The following is a 26324-nucleotide window of genomic DNA, read 5'->3' as shown; positions in this document are numbered from 1 at the left end:
TTATTTTAAAGTATGTGCATGCATAATATCTCTTACTTATAAACATATTTTAGTCTTATTAACTAGCTGACCCGGTAAACTTCGTACTTATGTTCATCAGAAATAATTTAGAATTGTAATGGTGAAAGAATTTTTTAAATCGGTTCAGTATTTCCAAATAAACAAACAAATCTTTTCCCTTTATAATATTAGTAGAGTTAGTTAAAATTATCAATCATACAATAAATTTCGTGTGAACTAAACGCTTTTTAATAAAAAGATTACGAATTAAAGCCCCTGCAAAAACTAAACGCAATTCGTGTTGACGTGAGTTGAGTGTCAGATTTAAACTTTCGCGGCACATTCGGCGTGGAGTTCATGCGTACAGTTAGCAATAAAATAAGTCGAAATCAGGCTCTTAGTACTTAGAGATTAGGTTTGAAATGTTAGTAACTGTTTGGTTTCAACATTGTACATTCGTGCGGGGTTCTCAAACTGGTTCCTAGCTACCAGGATCGCAGATATTGATGGCGGTATTTTGTAGACTGAAACATATTCAGTGCCCAGCCCGCATTTCTTAACAGATGGATATTGTCGTAAGATCTAAACAAAAACGAGAGATAAAGAATCTTAAGCCAAGGAATTAAAATACAATAAATGCAATTTTAAAGTATGTGCAATTGTGCATGCATAATAGTATCTCTTACTTATAAACATATTTTAGTCTTATTAACTAGCTGACCCGGTAAACTTCGTACTTATGTTCATCAGAAATAATTTAGAATTGTAGTGGTGAAAGAATTTTTTAAATCGGTTCAGTATTTCCAAATAAACAAACAAATCTTTTCCCTTTATAATATTAGTAGAGTTAGTTAAAATTATCAATCATACAAAAGTCGTGTGAACTAAACGCTTTTTAATAAAAAGATCACGAATTAAAGCCCTTGCAAAAACTAAACTCAATTCGTGTTGACGTGGGTTGAATGTCAGATTTAAATTTTCGCGGCACATTCGGCGTGGAGTTCATGCGTACAGTTAGCAATTGTAAAATAAGTCGAAATCAGGCTCTTAGTCCTTAGAGATTAGGTTTGAAAACTTAGGAACTTTTTGATTTCCACATTGTACATTCGTGCGGGGTTCTCAAATTGGTTCCTAGCTACCAGGATCGCAGATATTGATGGCGGTATTTTGTAGACTGAAACAAATTCAGTACCCAGCCCACATTTCTTAACAGATGGATATTGTCGTAAGATCTAAACAAAAACGAGATATAAAGAATCTTAAGATAAAATAAATAATAGGTACGATTTTCCACTAAATGTTTTTAACGTCTGGTCCGCACCTATTCTTACTCTAATGGGTTAAAGATAATACGTTTACATTATATTTTCAAAAATATTATAAATAGTATTACTTATATTCTGTGTGAATAATAGAAAAAAAATAACGAAATAACATTACAAAATAATAAAAGCAAATCAGAAACTCGTAGCGACTTTCTTATCAATTTTGGTATACTAAGGCTGAGTTGCACCACCTAACTTAGACCGTAACTATAACGATAACCAGCGTATTTTGTATGGAAGTTTGACAGATTTTTGACGTTTGTTAAAGTCAAAGTAAGATGGTACAACCCAGCCAGATCTTGCAATTCACGAAGGCGAGTGAGCCTTACATGTGTGGTGGTTCGCTACTATTCATTTTTCAAAAGTTTTGATAGACATTAAATTGTTATGTGTATGTACACACACAACACAAGTAAAGCCCACTGGCCTTCGTGAGTTACAAGAACATAGCAATAAAACGCTATGAAAGTATCTACGTTTCGCCTCTACAACATTACTTCACTTAACTATTCAAGTGAAATCGTCACTTAGAGGTATGATAATATTATGCAGCCTTCCCCTATAATATACTACTTATACATATTACTAGCTTTCCGCCCGCGGCTTCGCCCGCGTGGAATTTTGTCTGTCACAGAAAAACTTTATCGCGCGAGTCCCTGTTTCAAAAACCGGGATAAAAACTATCCTATGTTCTTTCCCGGGACTCAAACTATCTCTATGCCAAATTTCATCAAAATCGGTTGCGAGGTTTAAGCGGGAAAGCGTAACAGACAGACAGACAGACAGACAGACAGACAGACAGAGTTACTTTCGCATTTATAATATTAGTTAGGATATACGAGTATATTAGTTTAAAAAAAACCATAACAGTACACCATAAACACACACAATATGTATAATAAGTAAATAATATCGCGGCATAGTTCATAAACTTTTTGGTTTTGATAGAAGCGAAACGCAGCTTCATGATTTAGAATTTATAATGGCTTTTTAATGAAGTAGAGTCAAACTGTAACAATACTGTATTTATTTTAATGAAGACTGTAAACGATACTGGATTAAAAAAATTCACCATATTTGCCGAATGGAATTTTCCAGCCCACCCAATATCGTTCGCGAGTACCAGGCTAGCAGATGTAGCGAGAGATCGGCTGTCGTCACACGGTCGGACGTTCGCGTTGGTTACCATTTGCGTACATTTCAATTTCAAATCGACGTATAAGTCAGGACGCGCATGGCAAGTGGCTTTTTGTCGGGACTTTGGATGCGTCCTTAGCAACCATTAGCTTGGAGTGAACAGGCAATATCGTAGTAAATGCTCTCTTTCCCACCACAGACATAATACCGTTTTTTGCAGGTACTATTTTTTTCAGGATCCCGTTTAGTAGATGTATTTTAATTCTACATTCACATGAACATCTCGTTTGCTGTGTGCAAAAAACCGATTCGTTCGAATTTGGAATTCGGTTTTGACATTAAACTGGAACTGTAAATCAGTATCCAGTTTAAGTGGTTTAAGTAAGAATGTTTAATAGACTTGTTCCCACTAGTAGCTCCAGTATGGAGAAAGGGCACTAACACCATACATTAGGTATTGATATTCAGTTGTTTGGGCTAAGCTGAGTACAACTGTCACTAAAGGCTCTAAAGAGTCTCGTAAGCCGTGGAAATAAGGTTGAAAAAGGTAGCAGTTTCTTGTGTTTGCGGTTGTACGCTCGCCCGGGGTTCACACATGGTTTGTTGTGCACTAGGCTCGCAGGAACTGATGGTGGTCTATTTTAAACTCTAACTCTATCGTAGTTACTTCAGTTTGTTTCTGATAGATAATGTACGAGTAATAACTACGAGGATTTTTTCATAAAATTAAATTTTCATAAAATTAAATGTGCTGTATGTATTTCTATCGCCATTTGAACTAGACTTTCAATAAAATTGGAAATAAGAAAGATTTTTTTTTATTCAGTATCATCACAGAATAATAATAAGTACTGTATCATCGACAATTCACTTAACTTACTACATTAGCACTAATTCATCTAGTAATGTATTTTTTTGTGGTTGGTAAATGATTAGACAAACTTGTTGTGGCTTTTTGGAAGATTAAAAGATTATTTATTCACCAAGACAAGGTAAGGTTTCTCTTCATTCTTCGGGCTCACACCTATTTTACTAGCTTCAATAAGGGTTTCCAAAAGTATACTTGTATTATAAGTATTGGTGAGAGAAAATAATTTCCGTTTCATTCTCAAGAGCAATGTTTCACTTTTCTGGTAAACTGACATGGCTTGACGGTAGGAGATGTTAGAATGTTCAAATTCAAATTCAAAATGTTTATTGCATGTCACATTACAATATGTTGTTGCAAAATAGAGGTAGGTATACATGTGACGCCCTGCAAGGGCACAGCAAAACAAGCAAGTTATTCTATTTTCAAAAGAGGACATAATCGAGATGTAAACTAAAAGTTAGCTATCTGATGCAAACAACCAAAATCTAATGAGGGAATTGAATTTCGGTACTGTCAAATACTTGTGAATTGTAGATAGCTGAAGTGGCAATAAGCAGGGCGTTTTGGAGTGGAGGCCACGTACCAGAAAACGCAGCGTGGTACGTCCACCCACAAGGTGGACCGACGACCTGATAAAGGTAGCAGGAATGCGCTGGATGCAGGCCGCTACCAACCGTGCGATGTGGAAGTCATTGGGGGATCATATGTTCAGCAGTGGACGTCCTGTGGCTGAAATGATGATGATGATGTAGGTAGTTTAGTGAACGAATGAATGAATGCTTGCTGCAGTACCAGAGGTGAATAAGCTAGTTTAGGAGCTTTGATTAATTCATTCAAAACCACACATATGCGGTTTGCTAGACATCCAGGCCACGACTGAACCTCGATCACAGTCAGGTTACCTATATGCGCAGATGAACGAGTGTCAGATGTGCGTATATCTGGAATGATAGCCAGCCAATGGGAAAGCAGTTATCGCCGACAGTATTGACCTGTTGCGTCGAGTTAGAGCGAAACTACCAGGACTTCATGAACGCGAAGATATTGAATAAAGCTCACGCGTTGTACCATAGCAACGAGACGCGTCCTTAGCAACCAGAGGGCGTCAATAGGGAAACACTCACACAGTGTTGCTGTTAGTGCCATCTCGCTCGCTCAGTTCTTTGTTGCTCTACGTAAACATCAGCAGATAGAATTAATGTTGAATAAGGCCCACGTGGGGTGAGGAGCGTCCGTAGTTACGGGCTACCCGGATGACAGAACAAACGAAGACTTTGAACAATCGTTTTGAGCAGTTCCTGTGTAAGTGTGTCGTTTTGTAAACATAAGGATTTTTGTCTGGATCTGTCATATATAGGTATGTATAATTACGCTTTAAATTATGTAGAGTTACGTAAAATTCCAGCTTTTTGTTGTAGAAATCTGAATAAAATTATTTATTTTTCTACAGTATACATTTTAAACCCTACATAGAAATTAAAAACAAAACAAATAAAAATACTACAGGCTACTATGCAGGTAAGGGCTCCTGCACACGACGCCGCCACCGCGCCGCCGGCGCCGCGCCGTCGCCGCGCCGCTACACCAGCTACACTGTTCATACGCACCGAGTAAAACCGCCGCAGCGCCGCCGCCGCGCCGTCAAAGCAAAATTTGGCGCGGTGGCGGCGTCGTGTGCAGGAGCGCTAACAGTGTCTTTCTCGGGACGAATTGTTTCAATTGTTTGCTGCTTCATCATTGCGGCAAATAGAGAAAAAAACAAAATAGCGAAGTAACCAAGGCAAAAGCGCCTGTCATTACAAGGAAAGTAACTAGATATGTCATAACTAATAAGAGATGGCATCCCTCTTTTGACGGATATTAATTTCTGACGGCAAAACACAGCAGGTGAGTAACCAAGGCAACAGCGCCTATCATTGCAAAGCTGATACCAGTAGGCCTAAGATGCGCGCATCGACAATGACATGATATGATAAGACAATTTTCGATCACGTAGATAATTTTATCATTTTCCCTAACATGGGACCATCGATAGAAAAGTCTATCGACCGCTATCGCGTGATAACCGAATTGTTGCCATATTAAGAAAAAATTGCGTTATTATGTTGGCCAACCTTGAAATATTTTAGCTCATTCGTTCAATCTCGTTCATTTCTGCTACTAATTCGGCTAAAAACACATATCTTAAAGCAGTGAGAACGTCATTAAAAAGAAAAGTTATGTCAATTTTGTTGACATTACATGACTGCTTGATTGTATTTGTTTGTGTTTTTAAAATTGTATTTTTATGTTTCCAGTCTTATTTTTAATATTTCTAAAGTACGGAAAATATCAAACGAAGAGATAACCAAGTTAAAGAAAAACAATGAAGAATTCCTAATCATACCGATAGTATTAAAGAATGAAGTCTTCAAAATTAACAGAATAACCGAACTCCACTACCTACCCCATAATGCGAGGTTTACAGTAATTATTCAACTTACATGAAGCAGTCAGAAAGTTTATTGAGATTTGAGAAATAAAGTTACACTCATAAGTAGCAAAGTAAGTACCTAAAGTCTAAAATATTAGCTATACTCCGCAGATCTTGATTTTCATAAGTAACAGCACCGGAGAAAAGGAAAAATATCTTTATTCCTACAAATAAGCTTTCACCTTCTTTCCTATATTTATTTCACATAGTTCTTTCACCGTGTAATAATACTGTGATCAATATTTTGTATGTAAACTTAAAATACAAATAGGATTAAGTAAATGTTTCTATTTATGAACTGTTTATGTAATTGTAATATTTATAATTGTGTTTAAATAATATTCTTTCTTTTTTTAGACAGTGGATGAAGAAGTGTGGGATTATGAGTGATTATTTCATTCTAAAGCAGACATAATCAAGTCTTGCTCACTATCATGAAAATTTACAATAACAATCAGCAAGAAAAACTTCAAGGGTACTGGCTAGGCTAACTAATTCATGGAATTCTGTTTGTATTTGAAATTATAAATAGCTATTGTAGAACAAAAGTTTTCCAAATAAAGATTTTGTAAATAATGGTTGAATTATTTTGAAATTACACTGCAATAATGAATTTATTGCCTGCGTCCAGCGCCTTTCTGCTACCATTATGATGTCGTCGGTCCACCTTGTGGGTGGACGTCCCACGCTGCGTATTCCGGTACCCGGCCTCCACCCCAGAACCTTGCTGCCCCATCGGGCAACATGGAAAGCATTGGGGGAGGCCTAAGTTCAGCAGTGGACGTCCTATGGCTGAGATGATGATGAATTTATTATAATGGAATAAATTGTACAAGATTATCATCCTGTCACATTAAAGCCCTTAAAAAAGACCACATGGAGGAATTAGATTGATAGTAATGTGGAATGTATGTATGGTATCACCATCAAGTTATAAAATTAGTAAAATTCATTTATTCTCATTGTTATTATAGCAAGTTTGATTACACATCCCACCCAATGCTATTTCTGACAATGACCTTGCCACTGTTTGATGTAGACACAAGAAGCTCGGTCACCACATTCCGCCCCATTTTCAATAATTTTACAAGATTATGTACAGATGACAGTAGGTACTTAAATCAAGCTAAACACTGTGGGGTATCTCACGACATTTGTAACTTAATATGTATTGTCTGATGTACTGTTGACTGCCTACCTAAGTAGGTAAGTAATGGTTATTTTACAAGGTAGGTAATGTAATAATTAATATGTGGGTGGGACTGTGGGAGCACTAAGATTTTGCAGCTAGCGATTATAAACTGTCGCAAGATTCGCCTCACACTGATAAACTCTTGAACTAGAACTCAATCTCCACCTAGAAGTAAAAGTATCACAAAGGTGCTAGATTCCTTTCTTTGAATTTTACTAGCCTCAAATTAGTCGTAAAATGTCATTTACCATTATAAATGATAAATAAATAGAGTTAAAGTAGCTTGCAAAAAAGTTAATCTCCTATCGTCTTGCTATCGTGGGCAAGGATCGAGGACGATAAAAACACCACATCCTATCCTATCGTGATGTCAAAATATGATATAGTTAGCGCTTCATGTTAGGGCTTGCCAGGTTTATCACAAAAAAAAAAACAAATCTATCACTATCACATTTTGACAGATGACATGATAATTTTCGGGGTGCCATGTTAGCGCCGGTAGATAAAACGATATAGTGACGTCAAAATCGATATAACGCCGCGATAGCAGTTTATCACGGCGCGCATCTTAGCCCTGCAGGCGGACATAGTTAACTGAGAGATAGCATCTACAATAAGACGAAAACTTCACAAAGAAACACCAAACCACGACCAAACATCGATGTTACCAAGGCAACAGCGCCTGTCATTGCAAAACTGTGGTACCCGGAGGTCATGTTAACTGAGAGATAGCATTCACACAATTTGATGGAAATACGAATGAAACGCTGAGCAGCGAAGTAACCAAGGTAACAGCGCCTCCTATTGCTAAGCTGGTACCGGGCGGACATAGCTCACAAAGAGATTGCACCCAAAATATGATGACAGACACAATAAATGCAAAGCGAAGTAACCAAGGCAACAGCGCCTCCCATTGCTAAGTTGGTGTACCAGGCGGACATAGTTAACAAAGAGATTGTACCTACATTGATGACAGACACACTGAAATGCAAAGCGAAGTAACCAAGGCAACAGCGCCTCCCATTGTTAAGTTCGGCCAGTACCAGGCGGTCATAGTTAATTGAGAGATGGCATCCACAAGAACAAAACATCACTATGAAACGTACTAGGCAGGCATCGATGTTACTAAGGCAACAGCCCCATGCCATTGCAAAACTGTGGCATCTCCCAGACAAATGCCCTCTGGTACCCGGAGAGCATGTTGTCTAGGAGATGTTTCTGAATAAAACGCCAAGCAGGGAAGTAACCAGGGAAACAGTGCTTCCCATTGCTATGCTGGTACCAGGCGGACATAGTTAAGTGAGAGATCGTATCCACCCACAATTTGACGGAAATAAAACGCTATGCAGCGAAGTAACCAAGGCAACAGCGCCTACCAATGCCAAAGTTGTACCAGGAGATCTTAACGAAGTGAGAGGTGGCATTCACGTTTCAATGCGAAATTTCTCAATGGATGTACCCCAACCCATGTACAAATAGGGAAGTAACCAAGGCAACGCGTCTGAAACAGGAAATAATGGACAGATGGTATCGGGAGAGCATATTTAGCTGAGAGACGACTAGCGGTAAATTGTAAATGGCACTAAAAAGCCCAGTAACCAGGGTTACAGCGTCTGTCATCGCACCGATTGTACCAGGAAGACATAACTGACAAGTACAATAGAAGGAACTGTGAATGAAACGCAAAGCAGAGAAGTAACCAAGGCAACAAAGCCTACGAATGCAGGGCAAGTACCCGGAGAGCATAGTTAAGTAAGAGATAACGGAACGACATGGGAGGGTGAGGGTTATGCTTGAGCCGCCAAATAAGTACCTTACTAACGTAAGCCCCACCCCTTGGGCGCACTTTATGACGTCACTTCGTTCTATGAATCACGTATTCCGCCAGGAGAAATGGACATAGTGCCGATAGTAAAAAATATTTCTTAATGTTCAGTTTTTATTTTAGGAAAAGTAATTGCCCGTTTTCACCATCAATCCCTAATTTTTAAGTGACCCCTAAAATAACACTTAACAGGAATTTTGTATTCATAGGGGTCACTTAAAAATTTGGGATTGATGGTGGAAACGGGCATTAGTCATGTTCATTTGACTTAATTTTTAAAGTGGGAATTTAAGGTAACATAACAAACTTACGTTCCTTCAGCTTTCGTGAATTCATACATTCGTCATAGTTAGTTAGTGTAACGTAACTATTCAATGTCTATCTCATTAAATGTAAAAAAAACAGATTATTAGAAAATATGTATAGAGTAGAAACAATATACACATTGAGCACTCTCAATAATTGCCAAACACATAATTATTGACAACAGATAGTTTAAATTATTTTACATAAACCATATCTACCTGCCTATATAACAACTATCGTAACTAAAAAGTACCAGAGACGCATAAAGGAGCAGGAGTTAGATCCCGAAAAATGAACGTGTACAGTCTCCCTGACGAAATAGGAGGTACTGAATACGGACAATTTCAGGTGGATGGAGCCGTAAATAAATTGACCAAGTCGATAAAGCAACACGTGAACGTGCCGCCACGGTACCAGGACTTCAGGAAAACAAGGAGCTCATTTGGTCGCGATCGGGAGGCGTTGTCATAGTTACAGCGTTGTGTTTATAAGACCGATGCCAAATTCTAGAGAATACAAACCAAATACAAGTTACTAAGCGTTGCCTATTAATTTTACTAAGTTAAGCCACAGTTAAACTCCTTAATAGAGTTACAATGTCTGCCCTCTACTAATACGGAGTGGAATGTATGAGAGTGAATAAAGTTATCGAAGATGGTAGAGACTAGGATCGTTGACATCAACGCTCACGCAACGTATCACATGATACTGCCAATTAAAACTAATAAATTAAACGAAAAAATCTAATTTCTAAGTATTAAAGTATACAATAATAATTTAAGTTTCCTATCAGAACATTATAATAATATTATGTACATTATCAGCACTTGCCAAATGTTGGTCTCGAAGCGCTGGTAGGACAAAAAGATTATTATGAGACATGTAAATTGTGAAGGCTCCATAGTTTCAAAACTTTTAGTCTTTTTTTAATTAGTCTTTTTTTACATTTGAGGATTTGTAAGCATTATTTTTAATAGTCCATGCAAATAAAGGAATTTTGACTTTGACTTTGATTTTATCTCCCACACAAAAATATAATATTGTTTCTATGTATTTATTATAGACCAGTTTCATCCACCTGCCAAGTAATTTATAGTCCAAGGAACCACGTGCGAGGGTTTGTATCGTGTACCAGGAGCGCAGCGTATTCAGGAGGTTAGTTTGTTTTGAGGAGGTGGGGAAGGGTCTCCATGGTTACAGTATCTAGGGGCGTGTTTTCTATTAAAGCTGAACCTGTGTGTGTGTGTTACTACCACTAGGACATAAAATTGGCGCGAAGCGCGAACCGCCGTATTGTACTAGGATACATTTTGGGAACCAAATTCATTGAAGGTTATTAAATTATCAGTCTTTATTGAGCATTCATTTTAATTAGAAAATAACTAGGCAAGGCTAGGCACTTCAAATAAGTAAGAATAAAGATGTAAAAAAATAAAAAACCATATAAAAATTAATAAATAAATTGAATGCCAAAAGGCGGTGAAAATGTTTAGAAATTCCTAAAATACCTATTACACCTACACTGTTTTGGTATTCTTATTTGAAGCGTCGTCGTATAGCACTCGTAGACGTGAAGCTACGGCGTAGCATTTCGTAGAGTATGTTTTATTCAAAGATCGCAATTATTGATGATTTACAAATTGACAAAAAAACATGGCTATGCCTTACAAAATATATTTTTCGTGAATCAAAAGATTGCAATCAATGTTGTTGCGATGTTGATGCGAAAGCAATACGGAACCATGGCTGTGTTTAAAATTTTAAATGGTTTATAAAAAATATATTAAAAATTTGATCTGATAAGAGATAATAGATATTCAACGAAATTGATTACATAAAGAAAAATAGTAAAGCTGAGTTGCACCAAGTAACTTTAACAGTAACTATAACGATAACCGGTGCTTTTTGTTAGGAGTTTGACAGATTTGTCAAAGTTAAAGTAAGATGGTGCAACTCAGCCTTATATTAAAACTAAAGTTAGGTGTTATCTTGCCAAACTAAACACCATAACCCAAATTATTTCGGATCGAATTGGATTAAAACGATGGTGGAAAATTTGTTGCTACTTTTTCCTAATAAATTAGCCAAGAAAGTTGCTTCAAACATAAAAAAAATAGTTTAGTAAATCCATACATCATACACCAAAATATTGAAAATAGAAGTGATAATATGAGAAAATTTTATGAAACAAGGTGTCTATTAACTTTTATTGAGCAAAATAATAGTTTAGTTTACGATTGAATACTTGCAAGTAAAAAAAATACTTTTAAGTAATTCCTTGTGTCATTAATACACTAAGTAGGTATCAATGTGTTCAAGACATAGCTTACAAGACTGCGAAGTGAATAACTGAACTTAGTGGGCTGATCAACCTTTTCACATTAATTTATGAATGAAAATGTTGTTAAATCCCTACAAAAACTTCAAAAAGAAATGTATACAGGCAGACAAATCGACACCCACAAGCGGTGGGGTGCTTTCTTTTATAATTAAGCAGTTATCTTAAAAAATACTCTCAATTTGCTGTAGTTTTCCTACAAGTTTCCTCAAAAAACGGCAAAACATCGACGCGATCGCGTTTCGAGTACCAGGAGCACATACAACATGAGGAGGTATAAGAGGTAAAGGCAAGTGATACATCCCACTCGACGTTCACGGTGGCACTGAGTAAAATTATTTTGAAAATCGACGCTATCGGGTGAAAAAGACAGATTTGATAAAGAGGGAAAGGTATATTCATTCACAAAACAGAGTAGCTTAAAGTGTCCTGCTGAACTGGACTGGACTCCGACAGTTGGTTAGTATGCCTTTCATTTTTGCCGCTAGGGAAAAGTACGTTTTGTGAAAACAAACAGTGAAAAAGAAAAGGAAATTTACTTTTTCTGGTAAATTCATTTTCTAAACATACTAATTGCGAGTTTGATGAAACTTAACGCCACACAGTATGTTATGAGACTGTTTAATCGGACATTCTCATTTATTTGATGAACCGTATAGAGCTCAGTTATACAAACATGATAGTAAAACTCCCGTTTGAAAATTCCAAGTAGTTTTCGCGGTATAAAAATTCAAAGTTACCTATTTTTTTACTTCAAAATTATGCAAAAATATTCTCACACGTTAACTAATAACATTTAATTCAGAATTGTTATAATACTTCATAGAGTTCTTAAAACTACACGTAATAAGCGTATTAAGTGCTTCGTAAACGCGTTCAGTTAATTAGGAAAAATGATTTGTGATTTTTGTTTTTATTTTTTTTCTCAATTATACCTTAATATATGCAAACATTTTTAATTGCAAGATATAGTCTGATATTTAATCTAATTGTTTAAAAAAAATCAGCTTTAAATTCTGTGATATATTAATACACGCGCCACATAAATAAAAGATCTGACTAGTATCAGCTCTATACTAGTATAGATAAAGCCTTACAGAAATGTTATTTCATTTATTATTTGTGATTTTTATCATTCTTTTTATCAAAGTTTGCTCGCCAATTCGTTAATTATTTTTCGATAAAAAGCTATTTTATAAGCTTGTAAGCAATTTTAGAAACCATAATTTTCCTTCTCCAAAGGACTAAATATCCCACATTCTACACAAAATAAGGACGAAAATTAATTTAAATGTACCAGGGATACATGAAAAACAGAAGGTAACAATTTAAAGGAAATTAAAGTGACGCATCATTTATAAGCACCGTATCGATAGGTCTTTGCAAAGAATAGAGACAGGTGTCAAAGATAGAGGGAGAAAGGTAACGCTATTAGCTCATAAATACTAGGAGGAGGCATTGAAGGCGCGGATTCCCGCGTAGCATCAAATCGTTCACACATAGAAGTATCTCTGTGTCAATACGCCTTTGCATAAATGTGTTGGTGCTAAAAGAGACAGATTCCCGAGTTGAAGGGAGAAAAGTATAGGCTACGAAATTATAAACCTTAAGTGGTGGCTGAACGCAACATAAAAGCGATGCACCCTATTCACTACTCGGCGTTCGCGGGGGCAGTGAAAAGATTCAGTAAAGCGAACACAATACTCAAAACCCTCTGTATTTATCATAGAGCATGATTTCCATGCTCTGTGGTATTTATGATACGAGATGCTACGTCTAGTGGTAAAAATAGAGACGGTTTGAAAGAGAAGAGGAAGCAAAGTTACTGTTCACAAAAATCATATTTATTCATAATTTCTCAAAATAAAATAAATCTATGTGATTTGAATTTTGTCTAAGATAATTTCTATCTCCAACACAAACAGGTTATCTTGTGCTATAAAGTCGTTCCTTGGAACATACTCGATCATTTATAATCTATAAATAAATAAATAAATCATTTATTTGCTCAGAAACATGGTACCAAAATGGTATTTTCATACCTAACTATTAAAAGAGTGAAAAGATATCACAGACCTGAGGAAGGTCCATTCATAGGAGCAAAAGGGATGGTTGCATCAAATCCATATAAGTACGAAACGAACGAAGCACACCCCAAAATGCAGCCAAGCTTCGGCCAGACACCTATTGATATACTCGTACAACTTCTATGGATTCCTGAACTCCTGGTACTTCACTCTGACCATAATAATATGCAGCTTCATTATAATGGACGAAGCCTAATCCCCAGAAAATGTTCCTCCGAATAGAATTTTAATAATCATTTCATTACGACTAACAAATACAATTATGTAATAACTTTATTATTTTTGAAATTCATAAATTAAATGTTTAAATTATTTTTTTTACTATGCATTCATTGCCACGAATATTTAATTTTGCTGGCTGAAATATAATTAGTTCATTAGAAAAAATAAAATTAATTACTATTTGAAACTGCTGAAATGCATGCATTATAAGCAATTGATTTTATACAAAATTGCCATTGTACCTCTTCCCCTATATGAGCAATAGCATGCACTATTATTTCGTGCAATACGTAAAATGTAAATAAATGGTCAAAGAATAACTTCAATATTAGAAATTAACAAGATATTTTTAATTTCACGATGTATTCTTATCGGCTCGTAATTATTACCGAATTATTTAAGAAAAAATTTTTTTTTTATTTTCTAAATTATAGTTGGACATTTTAAAAAACTCTAGGTAGTTATGTAACATCTTGAAACGTCTCCAATAGCCTTAGACATTTCTTATGATGCTGGATCAGAACCAGGAGCACATATTCTACTAGGAAGTTTCATCTATGACGTCACACAACACAACACCCGCTGCCAGTTCGTGGAAATTCACACACCAATGAAGGCTTGCGCCAACATGCATCGAGCCAGGCTCTGCTTGTATACTCGTATTGTGCTCGTATATTCGTATTCAGACCGTCATATACTACCTCTGTTAATATTATGCGTGCCTGGTATGGCGAAATTTTGTAAGACACTCTCTCTGAACGTCTCAAGAGTGACTAGAATCTTGATCGTCCTGGGGAATACACATTGCAACCGAGTGCAAGACAATTTTAGTTTTTTTTTGGAGCCATCTAATAATTTTAAAGGAAACAAAACTAAATTGTCATTTATAAAATATTTTGATCTTTTATATTTTTTTAGAACAAAAATGTTTTCTTTTGCATTTATTAAATTTTAAGGTATTCAGTGCATTTTAAGCACCTGCATACGATACACTTGATTTAGTAAAGGTACCAGGCGTCCAGAAAGCACAAAGAGATGTCTGAAACCTAAACTCGGGAAATGCACACACAGACAAGAATCTAGATCTAGGTCATGTGAGATGAAACGATAGTTGAACATAGTGCTCTCACTTTTCACTCCAACGAGCTTTGCTGCAAGCACACAGGTAGATATATTTTTAATGCATAACAAACAGTTTACTCTTAAGTCTTTGATTTTATTTCTCAGTAGAATTGTACCCTATTTTAGTTTATTTGTGCTGTGCTGAAGCTATTTTCTATGTTAAAATTAGAGATGAAACGGATAGTGGTTTGGCCGGATACCGGATACCAGATATCCGGCCAGCTGCTAGGCCGGATAGCCGGATATCCGGCGGCCGGATAGTTGGCCCATTGTCTCGTTGCATGTCGTGACAAGTTTAGCGCCGCACAGGTGCTTCGAACGCGATCAGTGGGTCTATTAGTAGACTAGACTAGTCACACTTTTCGAAAATCGAATCAGTCCGAATAGAAAGTCATATTTTGCCACTTGTCTAGGGGGCAGATCAATTCGGACAATTTCGGTTGCCATCGTGAGTGTGTGATTGAATAGCGAAAATTAAATTACACTCGCGAGCAAAAGTATGGCGAGCTAATTGAAAGCGTGCTTATGACCTGCCGTCAGTTTCGAGCATGTGGCAGGCCTTTTTGGAGTCAAATTCTATTGCTTATATCTTAGACAAACTATCCACTTGCTAACAGCTATGTGGAGCTGACGTGCGACAGCCCGCTGGCTGAGCCCTTCATGCAATAGTGCAACGATTTGGGCTGCTTCTGAAGGTGTAGAATCCCAGGTAAAGTGTCAAAAAAAGCGGAGATGTGTATGGATCAACTTGTGAAAGCAAAAATCCGCAAACACGTGCTTTTATAGGGGGTAAATAGGCCGCAATCGCGACGTATCAAACAGTTGATACATGTCTTTTTCGTTACTTCTTCACATCAGCCGGGATATCTTTTTAAATACTGGTCTGATTTAAATGAATTTGGTATTTAAAGATAAAAGTTTAATCTTTAAAATGGTGTGACTTTTTTTATTACTAACAAATTCGTTAGTACACAAGATCGCGTGGAAACAACTTCATGTAAGTGATTCCATACTTTTGATCGCGAGTGTAGTTTACTTGCTGCATAATCTGACTGAACTGCATCATGATGACATCAGACCATCAGTGAAAAAAAATTTGTTTGGCAATATTTCGACTTAACAGATATTTACTATTTATGTATTCGTCATAGAGTGAATAGCCCAGAAAAAGAAATTAGTTTTTTTAAAGGCCTTAATAGGGCTTTTTCTAACTTTTTGGACTTTAAATAAAAGCCGTCATTATAATAAGCCATTTTATTGATGTTTACCTCAAAGATTTAATGTATTTCATTTTATTAATAGGAAATTGTCGTAGTTTTTTAATATCCGGTATCCGGCCGGATAGTGAGTTACTATCCGGTATCCGGCCGGATAGTAAATTTTGGCCGGATATCCGGCCTACCGGATAGTTACCGGATATCCGTTTCATCTCTAGTTAAAATCATTTCCATTTTCATATTTTTTTTTGTACCATAGAAAATAATCACAATAGGTATTTTAGATTTAAAAATGTATGTAGATTGGGATTCTGTTAACACTCGATATCGAGAATATCGTATAACGAAATTGTACTGAAATTAAACATGAGTTCTTTATACCATTCACGATATGCATTCACAATTCCCATACATATTCAGCGCAACATTGTATAGATAGTTTTCATTATTTATGGAGCGAAAATACCAGGAGGACATAAATTCGAAGAGGTATTCCAACAACGAAGCCACTCAAAGAAGAGTACCACTTATAGACCTCCTGAAATCACTAAAACTAAACGAGATGCATATATGCCGGTCAATATCGCCCCTGCACCTCCACCCCCTACAACTACAGTTGAAGCTCTGACCCAGTGGGCTGAGTCTGTTGATAGAGCCGGTGGGCCTACTGCCATTTCTTACTGCAATATTGTTTTGAACATAATATTGCTTATCTTTAATCAGAAAATCATTTGCCTCGACTGACTCGGTTGATCGTCAACGCAATACTTGATTTATTTAGTTAAGTAAATGTTGAATGCTTAAGTGACTAAATTATTATTTAAGTGGTACTTATTTTAGAGAAAATAAATCATCACAGTTATACGTTAAGCTAAAAAATAATATGTATCTCATTATTATCTCTAATATCTTAGTCCGTTAAGAAAAATTATGGATTTTCTTCATGCACAAGCAGTTATTGTAGAGAAGTAATTTAGAAGCTAAGGCCACTCACGATGAAAATAAGTTTTTTTTGCCATTATTTGGATATAGTGTTAGACATAGACCATACATATCAAGCAATATTAAATGCATTCTGCTTCTTATGTATTAGGTTTCCATGAGTAAGAAGAAGCTTTCTTAGATTTCTACCCCTGACCAACTGCACACATCGAAGAATGCGCATATTGCCACTTGTTTGTACATGCATAATGTTGAAAAGAGAGAGCGAACAAGACTATCCCACTTGCACTATGGCCTTGACACATTTATCAGCAATGAAGCATTTTTTAAATTAATAAAATATAATATTAAATAAATAATTTGCACTTTAATCCACCTCATCAAATAAAAAATACTTCTCAATTTTTTTTCCAATATTTTCAACGCTTTTTAGCTAGATCTTAACGCAATTCGCATGCATTGCACCCAATTCGTTGCACCCCTCCACCGCATCTAAACTGCAACAGGCGGTTTTTGCAACGAAGTACCAGGCACTCATGACTCGACAAGAGCTAACCTGTGACGAAGTGCACTACATATGATGGGTCACAAGGAAGTACTTATAGGTAAATGCCTGAAATCGATAGCACCCACACATTGGAATTCAGACTGGCACACATTGCAATCAGTTCGGGGTAGGTTTGTCCCTAGGAAAGAAAGGGACAGCATGACTGACCTTGCAATCTATTTCACTTGCACCTAAAAACAGATGCATCCACGTAGCATAGCACATTTATTTTCACTATTTTGATACGCGTACTTTAAGCTAGAGTTAAAAGTGAACCCTTCTAGAAATAATAAGAATTATTATGAACTACTGCCATAAAAGTAATTTTAAGATTGAACAGGTTACTTAGGTACTGTGCCACGGGTAAACAAGTAAATAAGTATTAAATTATGTAAAAAGAGAGTACGGTTACCTAAATATAACAATATTTTAAGACTTATCTTAAATACATACTATTTTAATATTAGGAACAATGTGCATACGAGTATAATTTATTAATTTGTAACCTTGAAAAAATATTAATTTACGCACCTTTTGTCCTAAAAGAAATAATAGGTAGGTAAATATGTATAAACAGCTTAGTGCAGACAGAAGCCGCTAAATGTAAATTGTAGCAAGCAAAATTGAAAAAAAATGGTTATTTTATCTATACCTACTAATATTATAAATGCGAAAGTAACTCTGTCTGTCTGTCTTGCTTTCACGTCTAAACCACTGAACCAATTTTGATGTAATTTGGCATAGAGATAGTTTGAGTCCCGGGTAAGGACATAGGATAGTTTTTATCCCGGTTTTTGAAACAGGGATGCGCGCGATAAAGTTTTTCTGTGACAGACAAAATTCCATGCGGGCGAAGCCGCGGGCGTAAAGCTAGTTAATTATAAGCTATCTATCATTTTGACTTTGAAATACCGAAACATTTTTAATCAGATCCACGGCATAGCTTTATTTAGCCGCCTCACCTGAAATGTTAATGCATGCACCTTTTGCGAAAATAATTATCTATTTATCTATATTATTGAAAACAAGACATGTAAACCTTAACCGGTCATCCTACACTTAAATGTAAACTTACAGGTACCAGGGAAGCAAATATCTAAGGAGATACTTCGCAAACCGGGCAGACACCATGTGGACGGAATACAGTATCTGTAAAACTAGATATTATTCGCATCTACACCCAGGTTTAGTTTTGTGTTTACCAGGGATTTTAAAGTGTTTCTTGAAATAGTCTCTCTAACAAAGATCGCCTTACCCACCAACTGGGTAAGGCGATCTTTTTTAATAGACTAGTCTAAGTTTATGATTATTTTGATTTATCGTTTTAACTACAGTTGTAACTATTGTAATTTATAAGGTTCTTCTTACCGTTAACTCTGAATTTTCATGTCTAGTTTACATAGCAAGATCCGTAACAAATGATCTTATTATTTTACTAGTATTTACCCGACTGCGCCAGAAGGAGGGTTATGTTTTTCGAGTGTATGTATGTATGTGGGTATGTAAACGGCTTGACCGATTTTAGCGTGAGTGGTGTCGTTAGATTCGTCTTAATCGTGAGAGTGACACTGGCTAAAAGTTAAAAAAAATCAAAATGGCGGAATTTAGGCACCATAATTATAATAAACTTTAGTCTAATATAAGTTTGTAAAAACAGAATAAGTCGGCTTGACTTATTCTGTTTACTGCTGACTCATTGACGGGTCCCCCATGTTAAATACAAAACCTTTTGTTAACACAATAGTCCAATGGTCGGCAGGGACAGAAACGGGTCTCTATTGTCCGAAACAGTGACTGTGGGGTTATTGTCGCCAATTGTAAGCTTTATTTCAATTGTAAATAATAAAACAGAGCAGTGTGTCACATTTCCCCTGCGTATTATGTCCCACAATAGATCTAACGACCTTTCGCCAGCCAATAGAAAGCGGGCAATAGAAATAAATCATTAGACAAAATGCAACACTATTTTGGGAAAAACCCAACCCCTCATTGGTTATCAAAACATTAAGGTCTACAAGCTCCGCCCCCGGGTCCTACCCGGAGGCCGGGCACGACATAATTTATGAGTTTCGGTCCCTTTGGGTAACCCAATTTCCAAGACGTCCCTACTTCACCAACCCAGCCTACCAATGCATGTGCGTGCTCTGCCTATTTTATTACTCTACTGAACTTTTGGCTTATATATTTAGTGTCTTTTTCCTGTGATGCGGATTTTAGAAAGAAAGAAAGAATCATTTCGAGTATTGCCATGGACATACAAAAGACAAAAGAGGTAAATAAAAAAAAAGCAAATAAGACAGAGGTGAAACATAAAACATACAATGGAAGAGAAAGTAAACTGAGCAGTGCCACCCTGTCGCACAGCGATGCCCATCGCAATGGGACCCCACTCAGCATGCCGTGGCCCCCGGTGACGAAGGCCATGACGCTGGTTTTCAGTGTGCCCCATGCCGAGTGGGAGTCACGGACACTAACCTATACTGCATAAAATATTTTAGCACGCGTGCGGAACTGCGGATCTTGTTTTTTATTGATGGATAAGTGATGATCAGACCGAAGGTCGGGCGAGCTTCACCCGGAATCCTCAAGCACGGAGGATCAGGTCCGCGTGCGTGTAAAATCACGCTGCTGGTTGCTCGCAGGACAAAAATGTCGTATGTGTGCCCGCAGCCAATCCGCGTTCCACATGCCTGTAGCCCGCATCCGGATTAAATCCGCACGCGTGTTGAAATCCGCATTACAGGAAAAAGGCACTTAAAATACTGGTACTTAGGCTACGGTTTTATTTTTTTATATCTCACATAAGTAATTAGGTTTTTATCATACAAAAAATGATTTTGCTGTAGAATGCATAATCAACTGCATCGCGAAACATGTTTCCATTTCTCTATACCTCGTATGTTTTAAAAAACAACAGACTAAAAATTATTAGGGTCCAAATAAAAGTTAAAGCTGGGCTTTAAAGAGTCTGTGGGTCAGTTCTGCTTCATATTACTGATTAAGATTTTAGAAGGCAAAGTACCAAACCAGTAACGTTCTATAAACCAGCACCATCTACTCTTCTACAACATTCATTGACTTATAAGCAAAGTTTGAAAAATGTATCACTCCATAATGACGCTGGTTATTCAAATAAGAACTTTAATCTCGTCGTCATAAAGTTCAATCTCCAAATATATGATAAAGTACCAGGCTTTCACGGGCCAAACGTATCGTAGCTAGATGTGCACCTACTACATTTTCCAGTTATATTGGTCTAGCTAGACAGACCGGGAAAACTCACTAAGTGCGAGGGAAAAGTCACGCTCTCACTCGCTCTAACAGAGACGAGATTCCGACCTGTTTAACTTTCATGTATTCCTGGTACCAATATTTAATTCGTGATTTATAATATAACTATTTATTTAAACAAATTGTTCCAGCTATTAAATACACAGTAAAGACGACAGCGCGTGAAAGTAAACACTGTCAGGTCTTTATACAGATGTGATAAGAGCGAATTTACAACAAAAAATTGTAGTCTGATGTGCTGTGCTCTGAAAAAAGTCACCTTAAAGTTACTCGCTAGTAAGAACACTAAAAGGACAGGGTGTGCAGGTCAGTAAGTAATTAAGCCAAAAGTATATTTAAAGAAATCTGGCTGCCTCAAGATTTCTTGATACGAAATAGGATTTTGGTCACTTCTCTTTAGATCTACTTCTAATGACCACAGTGACAAATGACCACAACACAGGTTTAAAGTTAATAATCTTTAGAAGAATTTATTATGAACAATGTTCAATCTTCAACTACTTTTAATAGTACCAGGCTACATCAATTCAAAGACACAGTATAACCTAAATGTGTAGTGTATTCGTGAACTATATTTTAAGGGTGTATTACGCAATCAGTGAAAATAAACTATAGATTATTCTAAAAGAAGCTCTAAAGTAGTCAGCTTAAAGTTCAATCTCCAGTGACGGTATTAGTACCAGGCTTCCATAGCGAAAAGATATCGTAGCCTAGATGTCTAGACAGACCGGGAAAGCTTACGGGGTGCGAGGGGGTTGAATTCGCGCTCTCACCTGCCCTCATACGGACCTTATGAGAGCGAGTGAGAGAGCTTTACGAGCGTACAACCACATTGAAGGAACAGCAATGTGTGCGGCGGAAAACTGTATACATGCACAACATCGTTGGTCAACACCAACACTGTCTGTGAACGAACGAACAACCATCCCATTAGGACGCTACGTAGATGTGGTGGATTTTAAACCGTGTTGCAAGGGGTGAGCGTGGAAACAATATTTTTTGATAGGCTGTACATGAAAACATTCGTGTAACCATGGTTACAGTTCTTGTCTACCTCCGCGGGTTTATGCTCGCCTGGTGCGGCAGGGCTCAGAACCAGGCAGTTTTATCGACATAACTAGAATTTGTATAGCGAAAGACTCAGTACTGGCACATTCAATGGGCAGTTAGTTATAATATGTACGCCAAGAGTTTACTTTTTTTATTTGTCAAGATACAATTATTTAGATTCGTATTAGTTCTTTATTTAACTGTACCCCTATTGTAGTACATATAAGTAATTCTTTAGAATTCATGACGTGGTGATTTGATTAAGTTAACAAATGTTGTCAAGAAGGTTTCTGTATAATTATGCCTATTAAATAAAATAAATAAGAACCTTAAGAGGGTCGAAAGTTTAAACATCACTGAATCGTAAAAACGAGTCCTAAATATTAATATAATAATTAGAATTTTATAGAATCTGTTATAATTTTGGTATGAAATACGAAGATCTTGGTTGAAATCTCGTGTGCGAATCCGTAGACAACATGAATTTACATTTCTGAGATTTATACTCAATTAAAAATACAAATAGTATGAATACTAACATAGAAGTTCTTAAATCATTGGAGCAAAGACTAAAATTGCCTGTTGAAATCTGCGTGCACAATAACGTGACGTCACTAGACATTGGCAAAGGGGTGGGGGATCATTTCACCTTAGTTGGATAAAGCGTCGCGTTAACTTTTTATTTTGTGAACTAAAATTTTGGTTTATTTTATTGTTAGTTGTTACCTAGTTTAAATCTGTTGTTCCAAACCTACGCGTTATGACATTAAATTCAAGTATTAATTTTGCCTAATTAAGGTTAATGGAAATGACGCTACCATAAACATAAGTTTTTTTTAATAGTTTTTTTTAAACGCTAAAACTAAAAAAAAATTCTATTTGAAACTATTTGTCTAACATTTTAGAGTAGGTACCAGGCTTCTATGAATCACGAGGAGCTTTAAAATGCAGGTTGCACACAGCCTCGTCAACGCGGCGGAAAAACTCCCCCCCTCCCTGTCCCTTGAAAGAGAGAGAAATACATTTTCGTCCACAGCAGAGAGAGTAAGATAATGCCTATTGAAATGGCCTGAAAAAGTTGAGAGTGTGTGTATATGGGACAATGAACCCAGAACTCTCTCCTTTTCATCGATTCAAGTACTAGATTTAAATGTGCCTAGAGTCATCTTAATCCACATTAGAGTCCTAAGTAGCTTCGCATCGGGCCGCTGGCGAAATGCTATTCTTCTTCTTCTTCCTCGTTCCCTCACTGATGAGGATCGCGACCACAGACAGTGTTCCTCCACAGACTGCGGTCATAAGCTGTGTGGACCGCACGATGCAAACTCCCGCCCACCGTCCTCCTCACCGCGTCTGACCATCTCGTCGGTGCCCTGCCCCGAGCGCGTCTGCCTTCCATTTGCCCCAAGATAATTTGTTTCTCCAGACAATGCCTTGGAGACCGCATAATGTGTCCAAAGAAACAGAGGGTACGCTTTAGGCATATAGTGGAGAGCCGCGTGGTGATGTTGAGCTCTTTTAATATGGACTCGTTGGTTCGCATGGCAGTCCAGGGTATGCGGAGTAATTTCCGCCAATACCACATCTCAAACGCATCGATCTTACTGCTATCGCGGCTTCTCAGGCTCCAAGTTTCGGCACCGTATATAAATATGGAGAACACCAGGGCTCGGACTAATAGTAGTAATAGTATCTTAGTTGTACGACGAATACCTCTGTTCTTCCAGATCTTATCCAGGTTCGTCATAGCACTTTTGTCTATGCTATTACACCAACATAATACTCACTTATGAAACTATTTTTTTGTGCTGACACTGTTTAAAAATCCACCATTGGCAAATAAGGTAGAAGGTAGCACTTAGATTAGGTTCAAAAAACGCTGTGAAGATTGTTTTAGTATATGTAACGTCTTGTTGATTGTCCTAATAAATAAATAAAAGTCTATTGTAGTCATTTATTTATTTAATAGGACAATAGATAGACATCAAAATGTCTTTGTTATGTGTTAATTTGTAAACAATGAAAGTAGTCATGGACATTTTAGAAGGTAAACAAGTAAGTAAATAATTTATAGGAAATAGTTTAACTGGTGTTAATGAATTTATTCTATCTTAAAAAGATTCTCAATTTAATTAATTGCCTTTTATTGACAGAGAGAGACTATTAGATATGACAGTCAAAGTCAAAAGTCAAAATTTCTTTATTTGTTTAGACTAATAAATAGTTCTTACAAATCGTCATTTTGCTCTTAAGGAGCCTCTACATGTCTCATAATCTTTTTACCCTACCAGCGCTTCGAGACCAACATTTGGCAAGTGCTGAGAAGAAGCGCCGCAACAAACTCAGTCACCACTGTCTGCCGGTTAATACAGGGTGGCCAAAACAGTGAGGTCTAAAAGAAAAATTTAGATTCCTTACATCGAGGTGTACCTAAATCACCCCCATGTATGTAATACGATTGTGCATCGTTTAGGAGATAGAGTTAATTTTGTGATATTTTCATATTTTGTGACCTAGTAGGCTTTAAACATTTTTATCATTTTTTTGGGTTGACTTTTTTCAGATTTCTTTTTTTCGACAGATTTGTTATTAATTGCAGATGTTTGAAAAAAATAATCACCTTCCTATCTTTGATTCAAGATACAAAAGTTTTGCTAGAAACATTAAAATTATGCTTTTATCAGAACACTATCAAATTTTCAACTTAAAAGTTTAAGTAAAAAAAAGAACTTCCATAGGTCCAAAACCATTTTAAAAACTGTGCCGTTTCCTGAACATTCATAATAATACAAAAAAACATTAGGAGGTAGGAAGCCATAATAGTTCCTTAGTAGTTGAAGTTCCCTTCCACCTTCAGCCTAATCATCAGTTTCCGCCAGGTGTGATGAAGGGAAAGAGCTTCCTCGTTGAAAATAAAAACATGTTCTGTCCAGTTACTGCTCTAAATCTGTTCTACGTAATGTAAACTTAGAGGATTCCCAATATTAATTCACTCTAAGAAAGTCAAAAACATGTAACGGAATCACCGACTTACCACTTTAGTTGGCCGATTACAAGAAATAGTGGCCCATTAAGTACATGTTTTTTTTGTATTATTATGAATGTTCAGGAAACGGCGCAGTTTTTAAAATGGTTTTGGACCTATGGAAGTTCTTTTTTTTACTTAAACTTTTAAGTTGAAAATTTGATAGTGTTCTGATAAAAGCATAATTTTAATGTTTCTAGCAAAACTTTTGTATCTTGAATCAAAGATAGGAAGGTGATTATTTTTTTCAAACATCTGCAATTAATAACAACTCTGTAGAAAAAAAGAAATCTAAAAAAAGTCAACTTAAAAAAAAAAAAAATGTTTAAAGCCTACTAGGTCATAAAATTTTAAAATATCACAAAATTAACTCTATCTCCTAAACTAAGCACAATCGTATTACATACATGGGGGTGATTTAGGTACACCTTGATGTAAGGAATCTAAATTTTTCTTTTAGACCTCACTGTTTTGGCCACCCTGTATAAATAAACAATGACAGATAATGAAATCTCTAATGTCCTCGAAATAACCTCCCATTTCAGTGGCATGGTAAGTGCAGTCGCACCGAAATTAGCGAACCTAGACTACCAGAGCACTATGAACTGCGAAGAGTCTGAAATATACCAATGCATTCCATGCACTGAAATAAAGAGAGATGGACATACCCAATGTTACACAGAAACTAAGGGATGATAAGCGAGACAACATAGCGTGCGCAGTACGTACCAAGGTCACGTATCAAAACACCCACACTTTTAACGTAACACTTACGTAAAGGTACTTAGCTAGTTCTGTTGTAGATTAATAAACAAATTATGACGAAAATTGAAGTAGGAAAGGGATTATCGTATATTTTGATGCCAATATCTGAAACTTCAATAGTTTTGGACTTTTTTACTTTCAAAACGACAAGAACGAAAAAAGTGTAATTCAAACAGAAATGTTATTCATATTTGGTTGAGGATAAAATATTTATTTAATGTTTTTAAAACATCTTGCTTAACGGCACAACATAGAGTTTCATAGGCCTAGTTCAGAAGCAACTACACCTGGATGCATTAAGTTTTTAGGAGAAAATCACGACAACCACTTTTAGTTATAAACCATACTGGCAAAAACATAAAACAGAGATAGAACGAACGTTCAAAACTCTCTAAGCCTGAAAGGGATACATTTAATGTAAGAAAAATTTTCCACGTGGGCTGAGTTGCGAACCAAAGTACCAGGGAACTATAAATTGTGAAGAGATAAATTTTTCTCTGTGAAAAACAAAACTGGAATGGGATGCGGCACACAGACGCACCGCCGCGCCGCACACAAATACAACAGAGACAGAATGTTCAGATCTACA

General features: G+C 36.6%; 1 protein-coding gene and 1 long non-coding RNA gene across 2 annotated transcripts in view; one reads left to right on the top strand and one right to left on the bottom strand.

Moving 5' to 3' along the window:
- The window catches only part of LOC135087175 (forkhead box protein F1-like), a 284057-nt gene that overhangs the window by 176057 nt on the left and 81676 nt on the right, over positions 1-26324 (bottom strand). The window lies entirely within an intron of this gene.
- LOC135086493 (uncharacterized) lies at positions 5268-6382 on the top strand. The gene is made up of 2 exons (XR_010260504.1): positions 5268-5877; positions 6164-6382. It is a non-coding gene; the product is annotated as an uncharacterized LOC135086493 (long non-coding RNA).

The sequence above is a fragment of the Ostrinia nubilalis genome, chromosome Z (genome assembly GCF_963855985.1).
Source record: "Ostrinia nubilalis chromosome Z, ilOstNubi1.1, whole genome shotgun sequence".
NCBI classification, from domain to species: domain Eukaryota; kingdom Metazoa; phylum Arthropoda; class Insecta; order Lepidoptera; family Crambidae; genus Ostrinia; species Ostrinia nubilalis.
The sequence above is the reverse complement of the archived record's forward strand: the minus strand, read 5'-3'. Positions and strand labels throughout refer to the sequence as shown.